This window comes from Triticum urartu, chromosome 3A, assembly GCF_056163025.1.
Source record: "Triticum urartu cultivar PI428250 chromosome 3A, HENAU_Tu73, whole genome shotgun sequence".
NCBI lineage: Eukaryota > Viridiplantae > Streptophyta > Magnoliopsida > Poales > Poaceae > Triticum > Triticum urartu.
This window is the reverse complement of record NC_141875.1, coordinates 291344680-291350870: the sequence shown is the minus strand read 5'-3', so window position 1 is coordinate 291350870 and position 6191 is coordinate 291344680.

Below are 6191 nucleotides of genomic sequence, written 5' to 3'. Positions count from 1 at the left end.
CTAACAGGACTCCGGGGAACCCGGGCTGTAGCAGGCTAGGCAGGACTCCGGAAGTCACCGCGTGACATTTCCCCGAAGGGACAGACATAGGAACGAAGTGAATCACATGCCGGCCAGTCAAGCGTCCTGAGCAGTAGTGCTGGGCTAGCAGGACTCCGGTGAACCGGGCTGTAGCGGACTACTATGGCTCGAGGAACACTAGACTACATTTCCCCATATGAAAGGCTGTCAAGGATAAACAACTAGATTGTTGGATCCCACTCATACCAAGCATTTCAATCATACACACAATATGCCCGATATGAGTACATACAACATGGCATCACAACAAAACTCTACAACTCAAGTGCTTTATTTAAAGGCTCCAGAGAGCCATACATAACATGTCATACAGATAGGGGTCACATGACCCGACACTCAAGTCATACAATCATACAAGCACATGCGGAAGCAACTAGTTTGAGTACAGACTCTAGAAAGAAAGAAGGCTTCTCGAAGCCTGTCTATCTATATAGGGCCCTCCATGGCCAGGATCACCACCTGGGTGGCTAGTCACTCGTCGACATCAAGGTCTACATAAAACCCATCGGAGGGGGCAGTGTTGTCGTCTGAAACAATAAATAAGCAAACATGAGTACAAGGTACTCAGCAAGTCTTACATCAGAACCTACTATACATGCTCATTCCCAAGAAGGTGGTGGGGTTATTGCAGCAAGCCAGCTTTGACTCTTGGCTAAGCTATCCTACGGAACTTCTCTAGTAAAATAGTTTTTCGCACACGAGTCCACTACTCACCAACACAATACTCCACCGGGGATCCTCCCTCGTCATCCTACGAGAGGGCCATCCTCGATACTCACACTTATCTTGAGTCTTTTAGTAGTATCCATTAACTTGTCTATGAACTGTATAGGCAACCAAGTAGTCCTTTACCGCGGACGCGGCTATTCGAATAGTTTTATACCCTGCAGGGGTGTACTTCGTCATACACGCTTTCACCACTTACCGCCGTTTACACGACATGTACTCGGCAACCTTCAAGCGGAAGCCCAGCGAGGGTGTCGACCACGGCCTACCTAAACACTTAAGTCTCTAGTCCAGGTTTATCGCCTATCCAGGTTCCATCCGCAGGGAGTCCGCGAGGTTTCCACATACGGCCCCGAACGATGTGAACAGGGTCCCGAGACGCCAAACGGGCGCCCGGCATACCCGGTCACGGTGTATCTACCACAACATAGCCCACCCCTAGGGTCAGCGCTACGCATGGCCGCCAACACATAACCTACAAACACCAGAAACTATTTGCAACTCCTAGACAGAGTACTAGGGTGATTAAGAAGCCGAGAGGGTCAATTAAGGATCCCAATGCATGGTAGTAGCTGAATCTTAAAATCACACATACAGATCTCAGTTCTTAGGGACAGCCTCAATGAAACAACCCACCATGTACTCCTACATGGCCTCTCATCGATACCTTTACCAAAACATGTTCCACACATCCCTCGCATTACCGACATAATCATTTCACTCTAGCCCATCACCCAGATGAACCAGACCTGACACAACTCTAAGCATAGCAGGCATAGCAAGGTAGGAATCACAAAACATGGCTCAATCAACTCCTACACATGCTAGTGGGTTTCATCTAGTTACTGTGGCAATGACAGGTCATGCAAAGGATAAGGGTTCAACTACCGTAGCACACAGCAGTTTGAAACGTGTTGTCTTAATGCAGTAAACAAGAGCAGAAGCGAGAACATGGGTTTGTATCGGAATGATCAATGGGTTGCTTGCCTCATGGAGTGGTAGTGGAATACTGCCCTTCAGTCGGATACTCGTGAATATCCTCGGAGGCAGAACCTACCACGAAGAACACATCGGAACACAATCAACACATGACGATATGCAACAATATGATGCATGCTATGACATGGCAATATGAATGTGTCTTGGCCTAATGCAAGCTATAACAGAAAGGAATGAACTCATTTGAATCAAAGATTCAAATATTAGCTCATTAAACATGGCCTTAATAGTGCATTTCCTTATTCTGCTTAAACAGCAAGGTAAACTTGTTTTGTCATGCATGAAACCATTACAGATGGATAGATTGAATTTTTCTGATAATTTTTCATATATAAATTATTTCATTTGGAGTTACGGTTGAATTTCTATGATTTTTAGAAGTTTTAAACATTTTCTGGAATTTCCTGAATAAAAATAAATCTAGAAAATGCATTACTGCATCAGCATTACGTCAGGGTGACGTCAGTGGTCAACGGGGACGTCCAGGTCAAACCTGACTGGTGGGTCCCGCATGTCAGTAGTTAATTAAGCTAATTATCTTTAATTAAAACTAATCTGATTTAGTTAACAGAGGGGGCCCACTTGTCATTGACTCAGGGGAGTCAAACTGGGCCCACCCAATCCAGGTCAGTGGTCAAACCCACCAGTCAACAGGGCTAATCCCGCCAGCGTTGAGTCGCCGGCGAGGCCGAGACGGCGGAGGGCTTCAGAAAACGCCCTCAGGCGACCAAAACGACGGCGGAGATGTGCTACACGTAGCTGGGGCTCGCGCGCATCTAGTGGGGCAAGTGGGAGGAGCTGGGGTGGAGCGATCTCGCCAGAATCGAGCTCGTGGTGGCAGCCGGAGTTCGGGCGAGGTTGGTTTCGAGGCTACGGTGCATGGGAGAAGGAGCTGGTGGTGGCTACGGGTTCCTGGTGATGCGGTGAGCACAACTGCGAACTTGGCCTCGAGCCACTATGGCTCTGGCCACGACGGCGCCATGGCCGGCGGTGAGATGCTCTCGGGCTCGAAGAGGGCGGCGACTACACGGCGCAAATGAGCAAGAGGGAGGTGGGGATCGAAGGGGAAGCTCACGGGGAGTGCAGCGGTGGTCTTGGGGAGCTCGGGGAAGCAACGGAGCGGGCGCACGGTCGCCGGCGATCTCGGCGGACCGAGGTTGAAGAAGACGGCGATGGCGGTGCTGCAGGGCCTCCGGCGAAGCGTGGCTCGGTGGGGAGAGCGAGGGAGTCGAGCGGAGCTAATGGGCTCGTTGGAGGGGCGAGGGGATGTCTCTACCGGCGACTACGGCGATCAGCGGCGAGGTCCGCGCTCGGCCATCGCGGGAGAGGATGAGGGAGACGAGGGGGAGAGTGAGGGAGGATGAGAGGGGGACGTGGGGGTCGCGTGGCATCCCTGGGCGTCTCCCGGGCGTCGGCAGAAGCAGGAGGTGGCCGGCGCGTGGCCGGCGCGCGGCGAGCACGCGCCCCTGCCTTCTGGCGCGAGGAGGACGACGACTGGCAGAGCCAGTAGGCTGGCCGAGCCAGGTGGGCTGGCCAGCACAGGTAAGGCCCAGGTGGGCTTCCTTCTCTTTTTTTTGATTTTGTTTCTGTTTTCTATTTAACTGCAACTGTTTAGCTTTATTAGAAATACTAAAACGTTTCCAAAAATCCTGAAAATAAATGTGGCCTCTGTTTAGATTATTTCCAACAGGAAACATTTATTCCTAGAATTATTTGAGCATTTAAATTATTTTATAGCATTTAAATGCCCAAATTCAAATACTTATGATTTAATTCAATGACCTTCTGTTGACCTAGAAAATTGTGCACCAATTTTGCCAGAGGTTCTAACCTAAGACAAAGAGGGTGAACTTTTTAGAAGGGCATTTCAGGTTCATTGAAAATAATTTTAGTAAACCCTAGTGGTTTCCAGGGGGGTGTTGGGGGTTCTGTCTTCCCCAATTCAAATTTAAGGAGAATTTAAACATGATGCACATTCTAATGCTTGAACTAGCTAGGGTGTGACAACTCACCCCCACTCAAAAGAATCTCGTCCCGAGATTTAGGATCCTCTGGAAAGAAGGTGGGGTACTCGAGTCGAAGGCGATCCTCCCTTTCCCAAGTGGCTTCTTTATCGGAGTGGTGTGACCATTGAACCTTGAGAAACTTGATATTATGACGTCGAGTGGTACGCTCGGCTTGATCAAGGATACGAACGGGATATTCCCAATAAGAGAGATTATCTTGTAGATCAAGCGTTTCGTGGTCCACTCCACGGATAGGATCCGCGAAGCAACGCCTGTGTTGTGAAACGTCGAAGACATCGTGAACTCTGGAAAGATGCGGAGGTAGTTCCAATTGGTAGGCAACTTCTCCTCGTTTGGCAAGAATGCGAAAGGGTCCAATGTAATGAGGAGCCAATTTGCCTTTGATACCGAAATGATGGGTTCCCTTTAACGGAGTAACCCGAAGATAAGCCTTCTCGTCGACTTCATAAGTCATAGGCTTATGTTTACGATCATATTGACTCTTTTGACGAGATTGGGCTGTTTTCAATTTCTCACGAATAACACGAACCTGCTCTTCTGCTTCCTGAATCATATCCGGGCCAAAGAGTTGTCTTTCCCCGGTTTCTGACCAGTTAAGAGGCGTTTGACGTTTTCGTCCATAGAGAACTTCGAAAGGAGCTTTGCCCAAGCTAGCTTGATAACTATTGTTATAAGCAAACTCCGCGAATGGAAGGCATTTCTCCCAACTCATTCCGAACGAGATAACAGAAGCTCGGAGCATATCTTCCAGAATTTGATTGACTCGCTCTACTTGACCACTTGATTGAGGGTGGAAGGCGGTACTAAAAGAGAGACGAGTTCCCATAGCATTTTGGAAAATTTCCCAAAATTGAGAGGTGAAGAGACTCCCACGGTCTGAGTTAATTTCCAATGGGACACCATGAAGGGACACTATTCGGGAGATGTATAAATCGGCTAGCTGGCTAGCGGTGATACTCTCACGAACAGGTAGAAAGTGGGCTACTTTGGAAAGTCGGTCGATCACGGCGAAGATGGCATTATTCCCTCTCTTGGTCCTGGGAAACCCAGTGATGAAATCCATACTGATTTTATCCCATTTCCATTCAGGAATAGCCAAAGGTTGAAGCGTTCCAGCAGGCCGTTGGTGCTCTGCTTTAACACGACGACAGACGTCGCAGCTAGCAATGTATTGAGCGATTTCTCTCTTCATCCTAGTCCACCAAAACCTCTGGCGTAGGTCTTGATACATTTTAGTACTACCGGGATGAATGGTGAGAGGGGATTCATGATCTTCCTTAAGGATCAACTGGCGCAGATGTTGTTTCTTGGGAACCACCAGACAGTTCTCAAAGAAGACAACACGTCGCTCATCCATGGAGAAACATTTAGCAACTCCGCTAGCAATGTTTTCCTTAATCCGGGATATGCCCTTGTCATACCGCTGGGCGGTTATGATTTGATCCATAAGGGTAGGTTTCGCCACCAGGGTGGATAGGAATCCTCGAGGAACAATGTGAAGATTTAGCTTACGAAATTCCTCATGGAGAAGTGGTTGACTTTGTTGTAACATCAGGTTGTTACAATAGGACTTACGGCTTAGCGCATCAGCCATGACATTGGCTTTGCCCGGGGTGTAAGTTATTCCTAAGTCGTAGTCCGAGATCAACTCAACCCAACGTCTTTGCCTGAGATTCAAATCTGGTTGGGTGAAGATATATTTCAAGCTTTGGTGATCGGTGAAGATCTCGCAACGATTACCGAGAAGGTAATGTCGCCAAGTTTTAAGTGCATGGACTACAGCTGCAAGCTCTAGATCATGTGTGGGATAATTTTCCTCATGTGGGTGTAATTGCCGTGAAGCATAGGAAATTACCTGATGATCTTGCATGAGTATGCAACCTAGTCCTTGTCGCGAGGCGTCGCAATAGATAATAAAATCCTTGGAGAAATCTGGTGGTACCAGTACGGGAGCAGATGTCAGGCGTCTTTTCAGTTCCTGAAAGCTGAGCTCGCACTGTGGATTCCACTCGAACTTTTTATCTTTCTTGAGGAGTTCAGTTAGAGGTTTAGCAACTTTGGAGAAATTTTCGATGAAGCGGCGGCTATAGCTCGCTAAGCCAAGGAAACTCCGAACTTGCTTGACCATCTCAGGTGGAGTCCAATCAAGGACGGCTTGAACTCGCTCGGGATTGACAGCAATACCCTTACCAGAGATTACATGGCCTAGATAGGTTACTTCTGGCAAACAAATTCACACTTGGAGAATTTGGCATAAAGGCGATGCTCTCGAAGTTTCATCAATACCAGCCTTAGATGTTCGGCATGTTCCTCTTCATTCTTGGAGTAGATGAGTATGTCATCGAGATATACTACAGC